Source organism: Mastomys coucha, unplaced genomic scaffold, assembly GCF_008632895.1.
Source record: "Mastomys coucha isolate ucsf_1 unplaced genomic scaffold, UCSF_Mcou_1 pScaffold13, whole genome shotgun sequence".
NCBI lineage: Eukaryota > Metazoa > Chordata > Mammalia > Rodentia > Muridae > Mastomys > Mastomys coucha.
This window is the reverse complement of record NW_022196895.1, coordinates 70,881,744-70,898,699: the sequence shown is the minus strand read 5'-3', so window position 1 is coordinate 70,898,699 and position 16,956 is coordinate 70,881,744. Positions and strand designations below refer to the sequence as shown.

The 16,956-nt window shown below is 46.5% G+C and overlaps 1 protein-coding gene across 3 annotated transcripts in view; it reads right to left on the bottom strand.

The window, feature by feature from the left end:
• The window catches only part of Dym (dymeclin), a 265,175-nt gene extending 248,533 nt beyond the window's left edge, over positions 1-16,642 (bottom strand). Inside the window, exon 1 of one of the 3 annotated variants that reach the window (XM_031366051.1) lies at positions 16,422-16,642. The gene's annotated coding sequence lies outside the window, so the exon portion shown is untranslated. Of the gene's footprint in view, positions 1-16,176; positions 16,329-16,421 lie in introns of those variants that run through there. The other 2 variants (XM_031366049.1, XM_031366050.1) reach the window with 2 other exon arrangements.
• Positions 16,643-16,956: the final 314 nt, after the last annotated feature.

The window sequence follows — 16,956 nt, the reverse complement described above, 5'->3', positions numbered from 1 at the left end:
CGCCTCCCAAGTGCTGGGATTAAAGGTGTGCGCCACCACCGCCCGGCTTACATCACAATTCTTAACAGTAGCAAAACTCCATTTCTGAAGTAGGAATGAAATAATGTTATGGTTGAGGTCATCACAACTTGAGCAACTGCATTAAAGGGTCGCGGCGTTAGGAAGGGTGAGAGCACAGCACGGAAGCTGCTTACTGCTTATCTTACACAACCCAAAACCACCTGCCTGGCATGTACTGCCTACAGTGGGCTGTGCCCTCCCACGTCACGGAAATACCCTTTCCACTTGCCAACAGGCAATCTGACGGAAGCATCTTCCCAACCGAGGCTCCTCTTCCCAGATGACTCCGGCTTGTGTCAAGATGGCCAACAAACCCAAGGGGCATGAAAAGAACACAGACACGCAGGGCAGCAAGGACTGTAGCCCCAGCACTTGGAAGCCAGAGGCAGGCAGATCTCTAATAATTCCAGACCGTATCGCAAGCAAACAAACAACATCGAAAGGAGCGCAGAGCCTGCAGTTCAGTGGCAAGTATTTGCCCAGTGTAAGAAAAGCCCAGGATTCTGCCGCTAGCACCAGAGAAAAGTAAATTACAAGAGTTCTAAACTGTCAAAATAAAGGAGGAAAAAAAAACCAAACAAACAGAATCAGACAAACAGACAGACAGATCCATTACTGTATGGAGGCCTTAACAGCCTATATGGTTTGAATAAGAATGGGCCCCCACAGACTCACATATTTGAATGCTTAAGAGGTGTAGGCCTATTGAGGTAGGTGTGGTCTTGTTGGAGGAAGTATATGGGGTTTCAAATGCTCAAGCCAGATCCAGTATCTGTCTGTATGCCTCTATCTATCTATCTATCTATCTATCCATCCATCTATCTATCTATCCATCTATCTACCTACCTATCTGCCTATCATCCACCTGCCCACCTGTCTCTCCCGCTATCTCTCTTCCCTGCCTGTCCATACCTAGAGTGCTCAGCTCTTTCTCCAGCCTGCATGCCACCATGCTTCCTGACATGACAAGAATGGACTGCACCTCTGACACTGTAAGGCAGCCCCAATTAAACCTTTCCTTTGTAAGAAGAGTTACTGTGGCCACGGTGTCTCTTCGCAGCAATAAAACCTTAACTAAGACAATACCACTCCCAGGATGGTCAGATCCAATTGTGCACAAAATCAGTAAGACTGGCTGAAATCAGGAGCAGCCCCAACACCTGCCTGTTGCTGACATCTGTCACTCAACATGGAAGAATGCATGTCCTTCTCAAGGTCTGTTTACCAGAATAGAGAACACACTCTATGCGATAAAACACACTTTTAGGAAACTTGAAAGAACACAAATGCTAGCGGGGTGGTGGTGGCCCACGCCTTTAATCCCAGCACTCAGGAGAGAGGCAGGAGGAGCTCTGTGAGTTGGAGGCCAGCCTGGTCTAAAACACAAGTTCCAAGACAGCAAAGCTACACAGGGAAAGCCTGTCTTGGGCAAGCGGGATGGATACAAATGCTTTTTAAGTGTTCAAATCAACAAGACAAACAGGGCAGAGCCCATGAGAACATGCTGAGCACATAAACAATGCAAGCCAAAGGTCAGAAAGATCATCCACTAGGATCACAGAAAACACATGTACACAAGAGAACTAGTTTAAACTAGAGACAAGGGGCTGTAAGCACCAAATACCTTGTGTGAACTTTGAATCCAGATTTGTTAAAACAAAGGAAAAAATGGAAGGAAAAGAAAGAAAGCACACTTTACACAAATAAGAAACATGGACTTGGTTAGCCGATGTACGCGCGCTGACTCAGCAGGAAGATGACGTCTCATGTGGCGCCTCCTTCTGGGGTAAAAGGGCATTACATCTGCAACTAATTTTCAAACGGTATTGCATTTTAACTAGTACAAAATAAAGATGAGAACAGGTAGTGTTTATTGTGGTATTCTACTCTTCTGCCTTTGAAACTTGGTAAAAATAATGTTAAAAAACAAGCAAAAGTCTTACCAGATAAGTAAAAAATTACATATAGATACAACACTGAAAAAAATAATAGGGCTGGAGAAATGGCTCAGTGGTTAAGAGTACTGACTGTTCTTCCAAAGGTCCTGAGTTCAAATCCAGGCAACCACATGGTGGCTCACAACCATCCGTAATGAGATCTGATGCCCTCTTCTGGTGTGTCTGAAGACAGCTACAGTGTATTTATATACAATAATAAATATCCAGCACTTGGGAGGCAGAGGCAGGCGGATTTCTGAGTTTGAGGCCAGCCTGGTCTACAGAGTGAGTTCCAGGACAGTCAGAGCTACTCAGAGAAACCCTGTCTCGGAAATAAATAAATAAATAATAAATCTTAAAAAGAAAAAGAAAAAAATAATAGGCTTGGGCCAGCAGCTCAGTGGTAGAGAATTGCTAGTCATATAACACACACACACACATACACACTCTCACACCAGCATTTGGGAGTCTCATGTAGGCGGAGGGCCAGAGGTTAGCCTGAGGTACATACCAAGTCCCTGCATCCTCTCCCCAACCCCACTCCCCAAAAGATAAAACAATGCTAATGGAAAACAGTTCATTTTCAGGAAATAAGTTTTTGTGTCCTGTTGTTTGCTATATGGATCAAATGTCAACAAACTACACACACACACACACACACACACACATGAGGGGGTTGGGAGGACAGGGGAGACAAGAAATACAAATATCTTACTATGGTCTGTGGTCTACTATACTGTGCCAATGTAATCCTCTGGCTTTGATAAAGAGCTGGGTAAGAGTGGCCCAGCAGAGGGCCTGCCTCTGCTGTGTGCTCCTCACTCTTACAACATCTGCTGTGACTGCTGCAAACATCTTAGTCTGAGCTCCTTTCCTGGAGTGAAGCAGATGTTGACCTCAAGTTGGAGCTGGCCAAGACATGCTTCTCTGTGTTGCCTCCTGGTGTTGAAGCATTAGGTCCAATCAAAAGGCTTTCCAAGGTTGTACAAGCTAGCTCAGCTGTTCAGTCCTTGTGCTCTTAAAATGGTCCCAGGTTCAACTCCCAGCATCCAGACGATGACTCACAATCATCATACCTAAGTCCAGTTCCAGTTCCCAATCCCTGGCCTCCTCAGGCACCAGACACACATGCTGCATACATATGGTACCTATACATGTATGGTACATGAAAATTACTTATACATAAATCTCTAAGCCCAATATGAAGAGGCTGGTGTGGAAGCTGCAATGTAGCTTAAGCTGGCCTCAGCCTATATTCCTGCCTGGGCCCCACAAGTGCTGGAATAACAGATGTGTAACACCATGCTTAGACTCAAGTGGGTTTGTGCATATGTGTTTGTATGTGTAGGGAGGGGGAAGGAGGATGCTATTGTTTTCACATTTTTTGTTTCTATGTGGATTTTTTAAGATGTTATTTATGTGTGTAGGAGTTTTGTTGGCATGTCTGTCCTGTGCTCTACATTCATGTAGCACTTGAAGAAGCCACGGAGGATGCTGGATGCCCTGAAACTGGGGTTTAAGCTGAGCCACTTCCCCAGCCTCTTCTTGTCTGCATTTTAAAGAGATCTTATATAGTCCAGGCTGGTCTTAAACTTGGTATGTAGTCGAAGATGACTTGATCTTCCTACTTCTACGTCCCAAGTGCTTGAAAGCCTTACCCAGCTTTCAAGTGGCCATGTCCGCTCACTTCTGACCTTCATATTAGTGACATGGCTAAGCTGGGAACACAAAGTGAGGGGACAGCAGCAGGGCAGTGGTGACAGCTGCTGCAGCAATAACAAGAGAGGTAGCCTAGAAGTTCAGAGAGCAGCAGAGCCAAAGACAGGGCGAAGAGCGGCTCCCAAGAGCTGAAGCCGGGAGATCATTTGCCCTAGTCCATGGAAAGTTCTAGGAGCTGCCAAACCTGAAGGTTATGGGTCTGAGCTACCTTGGGCCTGTAAGTCAAACTACCGTGTCATAGGCTGAGCCCAACAGCTGTAAGAATTGCAGCTACAGGGCAGAGATCTCAAGACCAGCGGCCTACACGGGAACCTGCAGCTGCTGCCACTCATAGTGCTAGAGGTCAAGGATTATCATAGCGGCCAAGTTCCAAAGCTACTGATGCTTAAAACTCAGAGCAACAACTCTCTGACCTAACTGCCTGCAGCTTTAAGTCTCTGGCTTGGACTGGAGTAAAGGGCACCGAATCCTTGGGAGTTAGGATCAGAGCTGTGAAACCTCTGGGTCTGAGGCTAGCCCCTAAGGACACACAAGGGCCCAGAATTGCCAAAACTGGAAGAGCTTCTTCATACCACTCACAATTCCTGTCTGAGTGCAAAAGGCCTGTAGCCAGCTGATGAGTAGCAAAGACGTGCTACAGTTAAACACACGCATATGCATACACATACACAATAGGTTTCTATGCCGACATAATAAGCCAATTCAAGCCAAATTAAAAGTATAAAAGCAGGTTTATTTCGGAATAGCTCCCTGACAAGTTCGTCAGTCTTAGGAAATGAGGCCAAAAGTCGACCTGCAAACAGAGGCAGAGAGAGAGAGAGAGAGATAAGGTCAGAGAGAAGAGAGGGTAACCAAAATGTTTGGATTATATAGTGAAGACCAGGGGACTGGGCTGGAAAGCTCAGGGTAGTGGGCAAAGCTATACTAGCCACAGTCTGTAACAAGTAGGGAGAACATGGAGAACATGGAGGCCAGGTGTGCTTTGATATGTTAAATAGGCACCTCAGGCACTTGTCTCAAGTTTGAAACTTAATACCTAAGTGTACATATGTGTGCTTTGTATGTGTTAGCTTACAGGTGATTCCACTAGGCTGCCCTCAGGGACCTAGCAACTGCATAAGTCATTACCTACCACCACTGCTACCAGGTGTGTGCAGTCAGATATGAGGACCCTCCCCCTGCACCCCTCACCCTGCCATCAGCATGCTCTGTCTCTCTCTCTATGTGTCTGTCTGCCTCCCTGTCTCTCTCTGTCTCTGTCTCTGTCTCTCTCTCTCTGTCTCTCTCTGTCTCTGTCTCTCTGTCTCTCTCTCTGTCTCTGTCTCTCTCTCTGTCTCTGTCTCTCTCTCTTTCCCCCTGTGTTCCTGCCCCAATGTCTCTCTCCCCGTTTCTACCCGTCCTTCTTGTGCCCCCTCCTCTTCCCTGCCCTCATGGCTCTGCTCCTATCCATAGTCTGCTTGTCTGTATGTCTGCCTCTTCCCCTTCTCCAGACACTCACTCCCCTCCCTTCCCCCAAATAAACCCCTTTTACACAAGATCTATTGCATGGGGTAATTACTCGGGTACACCTTGGCATGAGCTCACCAGGTACCCATCACTGCACTATATTTCCTAACACTATGTGTGTATGCGTGTACACACATACACACACACACACACATTTTTTTTTCAAGACAGGGTTTCTTGACACATGACCGTCCTGGGACTCGCTGTGTAAAGCAGCTCAGGGTACTGAGCCTGAATTCACAGATCCCCCGCCTCTGCCTCCAAGGTGCTGAGACTAAAGACATATGCTGCCCTGACAAGCCAATCCGCCAGTCCTACACTTATATTAACACAGGAATAAACTTGATGAAAAGTGAAAAGTACACAGGACTTTATTGTGTTTTAAAAGTATTATTAGTCTATAATTACTTCCAGGTAAAAGATTTGTTTGTTTGTTTGTTTGTTTTGGGTTTTTTTTTTTTTTGAGACAGGATTTCTCTGTATAACCCTGGCTGTCCTAGAACTCACTCTGTAGACCAGGCTGGCCTCAAACTCAGAAATCTGCCTGCCTCTGCCTCCCAAATGCTGGGATTAAAGGTGTGCGCCACCACCGCCCGGCTAAGGATTTTTTTTTTAAAGGACTGAATCTAATCTGCAAAGGATGGAGAGATGACTCTGGTTAAATGTGCTTGCTGTTCTTGCAGTGGATCTGGATTTGGTTCCCAGCACCTACACGGTGGCTTATATCCACACAGTTACAAGGGATCTGATGCCCTCTTCTGGTTCTGTGGGCACCAGGCATCCTATTATAAAAATAAATAAATCTGTAGAAGAAAAAAATCTAATGTGTAATTCCCAGAAAGCTACCAACAAATCAGACTCACCAGTCTTTCTTACACACCAGTAAGTGACAGTGCCTACATTACCACATAATCAGATGCTAGGATCTTACTCGCCACTCAGTGTCTGAGGACAGACACCCTGCCCTGTCAGTTACACTGGTGGCCACAGATGAATTCATCCTCTCCAATCTCACTCAGATCTGGAGTTCTGAACAATGGTGGCACACTAACCAGCTTAGTTCACCTGAGAGGTGATCACTGCTGACTAAAACTAAACAATCCTCTCCAGAGAGCAAAACATGTGCTCGCTCGCTGCTGTTAAGCCATTAGCCACAATGCTGTGGGAAACAGCTCTCGCCCTCTTCTACTCACTGGAGGGCAGTGCCATCGCCTTTCTAACCAAGTTCTGCCCTCCCAGTTTGATTGAGATGGTCCTCCATTGTAGCGTAGCCTACCCTTGGAGTCACAGTCCTCCTAGCTAGCAGGATAGCTGTGCCCCAGCAGTAGCTTAAGTTCTTCAATCTGCCCAATTATCCATGACCCAGAATATGTCTCAGCGGCTATTTTTGAAAAAGCAAACTGTGGTTGTTTGAAAAGGAATGGTCCCACAGGCTCATATATTTGAATGCTTGGTCATAGGGAATAGTGCTACTAGGCAGGAATTAGGAGGTGTGGCCTCGTTGGAGTGGGTGTGGCCTTGTTGGAAGAAGTGTGTCAATGAAGGTGTACTTTGGAGTTTCAAAAGCTCAAGCCAGGCCCTGAGTCTCTCTCTTCCTGCTGCCTGCAGATGTAGAACATTCTGCTCCTTCTCAGCAGGAAAAGAATTTTACTGTTTGTGGTGGTCTGAATGAAAATGGCCTCCGTAGACTCACAGGGAGTGGTATAACTGGAGGTGTGGCCTTGTTGGAGTGGGTGTGGCCTCGTTGGAGTAGGTGTGGCCATATTGGAGGAAGTGTCACTTGGGGAATGGGCTTTGAGCTTTCAGAAGCTCAAGCCAGGTCTAGTGACTCAGTGTCTCTTCCTGCTAATCCAGATGTAGAACTCTCAGCTACCTCTCCAGCACCATGTCTGCTGCATGCCACCATGCTTCCTGCCATGATGAGAATGAATTAAATCTCTGAAACTGTAAGCTAGTCCCAATTAAATGTTTTTCTTTAGCCGGGCCGTGGTGGCGCATGCCTTTAATCCCAGCACTTGGGAAGCAGAGGCAGGCAGATTTCTGAGTTCGAGGCCAGCCTGGTCTACAGAGTAAGTACCAGGACAGCCAGGGCTATACAGAGAAAGCCTGTCTCAAAAAACCACAAAAAAAAAAAAAAAAAAAAAAAAAAAAAAAAAAAAAATGTTTTTCTTTATAAGTGTTGCCATGGTCATGATGTCTCTTCAGAGATAGCACACTGACTAAGACACAAACAAACAAGAGACCATACCAATTCATTTACAGTCAGCTATTCATCAGGGGACTATGCTAATTAGCTGTCAGCACTACAGACCTAACACTAACTAACATACTGGATAAACATGTCCAAGTGTGCCAGTTTAAGAATGCGTTGGTTTGCTGGCATAAGTAATTTATGCCTAGCCCTCTAGAGACTCAATTTTGGAGGTTTTATTAAATTAATGAAGAGGCTAACGTCAGACCAAAGGAGATGAGAAGCATGGCAGTGCTTCATATGAAATGCAGTGCTAGTAACTTAAGGGATCCATGAACACAGCTGGAAGGTACACAGCCGGCAGGCTGCTGGCAAGGCAGACCAGAGGCCTGGCTCTGGTCCCCAGCACTGTATAACACAAGCATGGTGGCTGGGGCTGGAGAGATGGCTCAGCAGTTGAGAGCACTGTCTTGTTCTTCCAGAGGGCCAGAGTTCAAATCCCGGGACCCACGTGGCAGCTCACGCTGTCTGTCACTCCTGTTCCAGGGGATCTGACTCCACCACACATGCAGGCAAAACACCAATGGACATAAAAATTACTAAGTTATTAGAAAACAAAAACCAAGCATGGTGGCTCCCACCTGTAGTCAACACCAGCACTGTAAGCCGTGGGCAGGAGAATAAGCCGTTCAAGATGCAGAGCAACTGTAAGGCCAGCCTGGGCTACATGAGACTCTGCTTCAAGGAAGTAACCGGTGAAAACAGTTCACTTGGGAGTTTATCGGGTAAGTGAATACTTATCTTCAAATGAACAGGTTTCCCCGAGAAACCTGTCCCCTTCCCCGTGAGACAGGGCAACAGGGAGCCTGCTAGTGAAAGGCAGGCCTTCTGCAATAGACACGTGCAAATACAGCCTCCCGGATACACACTACAAAGTATCTCTGTCATCCCACCCCCTGACCACTCAGTTTCCCAAGCCAGAGAAAACATCAGTTTCTTCTGGGGTAAAGACCCTGCACTGTTCCAAGTGCAGAGAAACATGTGTACCGTGACCTCTTTACACTGCCTGTCATATAAACCTCTTCATGTTGTTGGCACAGAACCCTGGGAAGATCATAGAAATGCAGACGTGACATCATGCAGTCCAAGCAAGGTGTAGGGCTGCTGGTGGGGCCCTGTCCATGGGAGCAGAAGGCCGACTGCAAGGACCTAGGACTCTAAGACCAAAGACGGGGAGGGCTATGGAGTAGGGTAAATGCAGGAGGGTGAAGCTGCTGGCTACACAGTTATGCAATAGGCGTCCCAGCCTCCGAGGCAGGGGACTGGAAGATTTGACTCAAGACTACATGGCAACCCAGGACCCAAGGGTCTTTAGCAGTCTTCCCTCCAGCTCACTTTAACAAGTGCTTACCCCCAACAGCAATGCCCCACACTCAGCAAAACCATGACTACAACAAGTTTCCAACCATTTTGTGTGTGTGTGTGTGTGCATGCGCGTGTGCGTGTGTGTGCATGTGCATGCGTGTATGTGTGTGCGCGCGCGTGTGTGTGCATGTGTGTATGCGCGTGTGCATGTGCATGTGTGTGCGTGTGCATGTGTGTGCATGCGGGTGTGTGCGTGCGTGTGTGTGTGTGTGTGTGTGTGTGTGTGTGTGCGAGGGTGTACATTACAGGAGGTTGTGACTGCTTGCTGTGCTTGCTGGAAACCACACCTGTGCTCTCTGCAAGAGCAGGAAGTGCTTTTAACCACTGCCTCAAAGTAAATAATGTAATTAAGAATCAGGAATAAGGGCTGGCGAGATGGCTCAGTGGGTAAGGGCACTGACTGCTCTTCCGAAGGTCCTGAGTTCAAATCCCAGCAACCACATGGTGGCTCACAACCATCTGTAATGAGATCTGACGCCCTCTTCTGGTGTGTCTGAAGACAGCTACAGTGTACTTAGATATAATAATAAGTCTTAAAAAAAAAAATCGGAAATAAGAGTTCAAGGCCAGCCAGGCTATACGGAGAAACCCTGTCTCAAAAAAAACAAAAAAAAAAACAAAAACAAAAACAAAAACAAAGACAAATCGGAAATAAACTTGTTAAATAAAAGTACCAACTTCCTTTGACCTCAAATTCTTTCATATTTTCATAGCTTCTTGGGTAGAAGCAGCTCCAGGATAATTATTTACCTGAATCTACCCACATAACGTCTTTCACATTAGCATAGTTCATTAGTGGCAGACACCTGATCTTGTTCTTTTCTTAGTAGTCACCTTCACGCCTAGCATTTGTTGTCCATCTATCACAAGCGTTTATGGAGTGAATGCTTGGCTCTGTTCCTGGCATTAAGCATAAAAGCACTTAGGAAGCCGGGCGGTGGTGGCGCATGCCTTTAATCCCAGCACTTGGGAGGCAGAGGCAGGTGGATTTCTGAGTTGGAGGCCAGCCTGGTCTACAGAGTGAGCTCCAGGACAGCCAGGGCTACTTGCCAAAGCAAGTGGGGCATGCCTTTCATCCCAACACTCTGGAAGCAGAGGCTGATGGGTCTCTGTGAGTTCAAAGCTAGCCTAGTCTATACCTCGAGTTCCAGGGCAGCCAGGGCTACATAGAAAAACCTTGTCTCAAAAACAACAACAACAAACAAACAAACAAACAAACAAGCAAACAAAAACCCCAGAGCATAAGCCGATTCCGGATGCTTTACAGAGAGACTTACTGCACAGCAAGCGTCAGCAGAAGCAGAGCATTGAGGCAGGGCCTGGTATGGAACTCACTATGTAGGCTAGACCGGCCTCAAATGCACAAAGATCTGCCTGCCTCATTTGCCACCACACCCAAACAGATCATGCATTCTTACTTTAAACATTATAACCATATAATTCATGTATCCCTGCCAGTTCTAGATCAGTGAACTCTACTCTTACTTATTTGATGAGCCCAGTTCAGAACTCTCTAGTGTCAGCTGCATTTATCTGATTGTTAGCTGGTGTCCCCAAACACCTCAAACTCAATACCCCAATTCTGAAATGAAGAGATATATTTCTTTTGTCTACATCTATACCACCTGAATATAGGTTTCTATATTCAGACACATGAATGATTAGACAGACATATAAATGACTGATTATAGATTGATTTGTTGATCTTAAGAGTATCTCCATTTCATTCTGGGCAACTAACGTAAACCTTAGTCCCATTTTGCAGATAAGAAAATTTAAAGTCAAAAGGGTTATATATTAAAAGGGTCGGCCCACACCTGCAATCCCAGCACTCAGGAGGCTGAGGCAGGAGGATCTCCTAGAGTTTGAGGCAAATCTTCTAGACTGCATCATGAGTTCAAGACCAGCTAAGGCTACAAATTAAGAACCTGTCTCGGGGTAAGCAGTTAGTAATACACCAAAGCAAACAAATGGCAGAATTGGGGGTTGTAGTAAGTGTGGAAATCAGCCTGGAGACTCACAAAGCAAGGCAGAGAGTGCTAACTGCCAGGGCCGCTCCAGCCCTTCTTCTATTTGGTAAGAGAAACTGCCTTAACTACATACTCTTGTCTAAACAAGTGATACAAAAGTGTCTCTTAATAACAGCCACTTCTTGGTACCTCCTTCCCCTGCTGCTTGGATATTTTAGCTACAACTCTGGAAATCATCCAGGACCTGAAGATCAAATTCTATCCCTAGAGATGACAGAAAAAAGCCACTAGGCCCCAAGACAATGAACTGCCATACTGGCCACTGTGTACCTCTGAACTTACATCTGTGAGAGGCATTACAATATCTGTGAGAGCTACGACTGTAAATAAATCCCTATCCTAAAAGATACAGAAGGCAGCTGGCCAGGGTGGCCCACTCCTTCAATCACAGCACATAGGAGGTAGAGGCAGGCAGATTCTGTGAGTTCAAGGCCAACCTTGTCTACAAATCGAGTTTCGGGACAACTAGGACTGGTACACAGAGGAACCCTGTCTTGAAAAACCAAAAATAAACAGAAGGCTTTGAAGGTGTAAGAAAGAAAATAAAAAGGTGAAGAACTGATTGCCTGAAATATGTTAAAGGAGAAGTTGTCAAAGTTGTCTACATACTGACCAGGCACATCCCTGCTGAGCTTCTGCGTTCAGCCAAGATTGGGCGCACTTAGACCAGTGGTTCTCAACCTTCCTAAGGCCGCGACCCTTTAATATGGTTTCTCAGGATGTGTTGACCTCCCCAACCATAAAATTATTTTTGTTGAAACTTCGTAACTATAATTGTGCTACATTATGAATCATATCAAAGGTAGACATTGGAGTTTTCTGATAGACTTAGGCAACCCCTATGAAGGAGCCGTGTGAGCCCCGCCAAAGGGGTCCCGACACGCAGGTTGAGAACCACTGGTTTAGGGTGTTGAGGCCATAGACAAGTTTTCAGGATTGTAATCCCTGTCCTGAGGAGGTTGAGGCAGCTGCTGCAAAGGCGAGGCAAGGTTATGCTGACAGTGAAAACCTATCTAGAAAAAATAAAATAAAATTTAATGGCAAACTCAACTGGAAAAGAAATGTACTACCAGGGATGCTAGAGAGAGGCCTCAGAGGGTAAGAACACTGACTGCTCTTCCAGAGGACCAGGGTTCTGTTCCCAGCACCCACACGGTACCTCATAACCCCCTATAACCTGGTCCAAAGGATCTTATGTTACATTCCTCTGACCTCTGCAGGTACTGTATGACATGGTGTACATATATACATGCAGACAAAACTCTACATACAATAAATAAAATCTAAAATAAATTTTTAAAAGAAATATATACTATCATATGACAAAGGAAAGATTTCTCAGTGATAACCTGCCCAACAGAGGGAGTACAATTTTGAAAGACTGAGATAAAATTGGCAGGGTGCGGTGGCACACAATTTTAGTTCCAGCATTTCGGAAGCAGAGGCAGGAGAATCTCTTCCAGCTAAAGGCCAGGCTGGTCTACAAAGCCAAATACAGACCAGGCAGGGCTACGCAATAAGTTTCTGTCTCAAAAAACATTTTCCTGGGGCTGGAGAGATGGCTCAGCAGTTAGGAGCACTGACTGCTCTTCCAGAGGACCTGAGTTCAAATCGCAGAAACCACATGGTGGCTCACAACCATCTGTAATTGAATCTGACTCCCTCTTCTGGAATGTCTGAAGACAGCTACAGTGTGCTTACATATAATAATAAATAAATCTTTAAAAAAAAATTCCCCCAAAGACTTCAAAACACAAAAGGAAGAAAAATAATATGCCTTTTGGTGAAGAAGACATATATATAGGTGTGTGTGTGTGTGTGTGTGTGTGTGTGTGTGTGTGTATGCTTGTTCCCAATCCTGTAGATCAGTTTAGTTCAGATATAAATAATATAAAGACATAAACTATTTACCAGCACAACATTAAGTTCAGAAAATTAAGCTCTGCTTTAAAAATAAAAAATTCCTGGGGAAAATAAGCTTGAAAACAAGAGCAGCTATCCATAACCGCCATTACCCCGATGTTAAAAGCCACTCAGAGGCATCATCATCGGAAGCCAGGTGCTTCACGCCCAGACAGGGCGACTTCCACAGCTCTTTAGCAATGTGGAGCAGGGCAGCACAAGCAAGGACTTCCACAAATCCTTTCCACCTCTGTCCCAGGAAGGAGAGGAACAACTGCCACTCTGTCTGTCACTCTGCTTTCTGGCCCACAGTACTCACCCATGTACAGCTGAGTCATAGTGTTTGAGAGGGAACTTCAGGTCCAAACACCCCGACGCTCAGCCTGACTGCTAATAGTCACGCTCCTCAAGTACCTCCTTTTCCTGCTGAATGAGGGGTGTCTCAGAGAATCCTAGACTTCTCACCTTGTACATGAGAACAAGCACGACCCCAGAGAGAGATTGTGTGTATGTAAGTGTGTATGAGTATGTACATGTGAGTGTGTGCAAGTGTGTATTATGATTATAAGCATCTAAAATTTTAAAACTATGATGAATAGCCTGGGCTATGTAGTCAGACCCTGTTAAGGAAAGGGAGGGAAGGGGGGAGGGGAGGGGAAGAATGTCACATGGTGTTGGATTGCTTTCTGCTTACTCACTTTGAGAGCTCTCATTTACCACAGTGGCACTTCAAGTGCCACAGGTACTTCTCAGTGCTTGTTCACAGTCACTGAAAAGTCAAAGGCCAGCCCTCTCTGCTCTGACTAGCCCATCATCTGCATCCCTGACTTAAAGATTGTACTTGTTACATCTGTAGCAGAGCAAAATATTCCAAAGCATGTTTGTAATAGGCAGAGTAAGAGGCTCCAAAACCACGTATTTCATCATCTGTGTAACTCAAGATCATGCCACTGCCATAAAAGCCAGGTATGGTGGCTTGAGCCTCTACCTCAGTGCTTGGAAGGCTGTGGCATAAAAGGTTTCAGGGAAGTTCAAGAGAAGTAGAGAGACTTCAAAGGTGACTGAATTAAGGACAGGCTGGGGAGAGGCTCCACCAGGAAAGTACTTGCCACGCGAACATGAAGAGACATCAGATCCCCAGCGCCCAGGTAAAAACCAGTAACAATCATAATAACAATAATAATAATAATTTTAAAAAATAAGCAATACTATATGAGATTATCCTGGATTATCTGTATGAAACTGATCCAATCACATGGATCCTTAGGAGCAGCACATGCCTTTAACCTCAGCACTCAGTAGGCAGAGGCAGAAGGATTTCTGAGTTCGAGACCAGGCTGGTCTATGGAGTGAGTTCCTGGACAGCCAGGGCTACAAAAAGAAACCCTGTCTCAAAAATCCAAAATGGAGGGGGGGTGGGGAAGAAGAGAAAGAGGCAGAAGAGGAGGAAGAGGAGGGAAAAGAGGAGGAAGAGGAGGAAGAAGAGGAGGAAGAGGAAGAGGAGGAGGAGGAATCAACAATAACAGAAAATAGTCAACTGTGACAATATTTTGTTTTGTACAGAATGAGCCATACTCATTTGTAAATGTAGAACTGGAGGACAGCAGGAGCTACTGGAAAAGCTGGAGACACTATACGATTGTTTTTCAAGGGAATAAAAGATAGTTTATTCTGAAGCCATTTTAAGTAACCACGTCCTGGGATTACAGACTCAGGTTACCCCAAAGTGGAAGGAAACTCTACATTTCATCAAGTGAGACACAGATGCATTTGTACTGCTTGGCCCCCTTCTATCAAACAGATCCAGAGGAGAGCAGTGGTCCACCCAGTTCCTGCCCAGCCTAGCACTCCCTTGCAGTGCATTCAAACTATTCTTCCACAAAGATAAATAAAATCTAAAGGATGCCAACTTTTAAAAACAAAGTCCCTCTAGATATTGATGACATTGAGAAGTTAGTATTGTTAAGTATGCTGGTGGTATTGTACAGATTGTAAAAGAAGAGCAATGGACACCAACCCCCTGTGGGTATTACTGAAAAGCTACACTTCACCATTACTAAGATAATCATGAAGGAAAATGGGCGTGAGAAGGAAGACAGCTAGAATTAAACTGGCATCGTTGGAGCTGGTAATGGTATGTGAGAAGACATTATCTTAGTCCAATATTTGTTCTTTTGTTCTTCCTCATGATGCTGAGGATCAAACCCAGGGCCTTGTGTATGCCGGGCAAGGATTCTACTGTTGAGTTACACCTGCAGTGGTTCTCAACCTGTGGGTAGGAACCCCCTTGGGGTCAAATGCCCTTAACCAAGGGTCACCTAAGACCACACAGATCTTTACGTTACAATTCATAACAGTAGCAAAATTACAGTTATGAAGTAGCAATGAAAATAATTTTATGGTTGGGGGGTCTCTACAACATGAAAAACTGTATTAAAGGGTCGCAGCATTGGGAAGGTTGAGAACCACTGCTCCAGCCTGTCTGAACCTTTCCCCAAAGCAGCAAGACCTTACCAAACCCAATACAGACTGCATTAACTAACATAAACTTTTTTGTTTTGTTTGTTAAGACAAGGTGTCTCCGTATAGCTTTGGCTATCCTGGAACTCACTTTGTAGACCAGGCTGGCCTTGAACTCACAGCTACTTCCTACTAACTTTGGGGGCTCAGCCAAGTACCCCAATCTCTAAAAGTCCGGTTCTTCATTTTCTAGATGGGGTTATTTACCCTTGTCCAGTTTCTCTGGGCTGCCAAGAGAATTATCTAAAATCTCCAGAGCAGGACAGTCGTTCTAGAAGCCCATGAACTTCATCCTCTGCGGCAACCACTCACCCACCTACTTCTACAAACTGCCTTCCACGACTGAGCCCTCAACTCAGGCACAAGCACCTGGTTCTGGGAAGGCTACACTGCTCCTCACCAACTCCACTCCCATTTCCTCATCTTCCTGCCCAAAACCTCCTCTAGACCTTCAAGGATCCCACTTCCTCCATCCCCAGTCAGGGTAGCGCTTTGCTAGCCCAGTTACATCCCTTCGCCGCTGCCCAGTACTTTCTTCCACCTGCTTTATCGCTCCACTTCCCTCATACCCAATGTGGCCCTTTTCATCCTTCAGCTAACACCCAATGACTCAAGCAAATCCACCAAGGCAAAAAATAGACCAATGGTTGCAGGGCGTGAAGGAGGGAGTAGGAGCGGTTGCAAATGGGTACAGACCTCTTCCCAGGAGATAAAAATGTTGAGGGGTTGCTGAAAGGAGGCACAGACTAAAAGCTAGTGAGATATACTTCAGGGGTACTTGTATTTTTTTACAGTATAGAATGATATCGCAATACAAACGTGTGTGTCGGACACGCAACACACTACGGCTCGCCCTGCCCATCACACGCCCATCTGTCCAGCCAACCTCGGCTGTCCCGAGTGTCCGGAAGCTCCAGCCACTCCGGCAACCCCTCAAGTCCCGACGGGCTTGCCAGGGGTCCGGTTCACTCGGTTCTGCACACCCGGGCGCCAAGGGGGCGGGCGGACGAGGCCCGCCGAGCTCTGCACCTTTCCGGCCGGCCCAACCTTCCGGGACCGCAGCCCTCCGGCGCGCGGCCGGTCACCTCCCGCTCCGATCCCGCGGGGCGGTGCCGCGTCGGGGAAGCCCACCTGTGTCAGCGGCGCGGACTCTGCTTCCAGCCGCGGCGGGCAGGCAGCAGGGGAGCGAGAGCGCGGGCGCACAGGGGCCCGGGTGTGCAACGCCGGCTTAGGCCTCCATGGTTCCGTAGGTCAGCGGCTCCAGCTCCGACCGCGCTCCGGCCCCAGCGGTTGTCGGTGCGGAGACGCAGGAGCTCGGGTGAGAAGAGGGAAGCGACGGAGGACGCGGCTGGGGACCGAACGGCTCAGCGCGCGCCAGCAGCGGGCGGTCCCGTGGCACGCCAAGCACGCCCGCTTCTGGGAAATGTAGTCCATCCGGCGTTCCATCCTCCTAGCGTCTCCCGGGCAACCACACAGCCACGTGGCAAAGTGTCGAAACCCAAAACTCCTGGGACCGAGAGCGCCTGCATTGTTAACTTAATTGAGATTAAGGTGCCTGTTAATTCCTGCAGGACAATCATACTAAATGTCAAACAAGTCTTTTGTAGGCTTTGTCGAATTAAAAAAATAAAATATTTTTAACAGAAAGATCTACTAGACCCTTCAG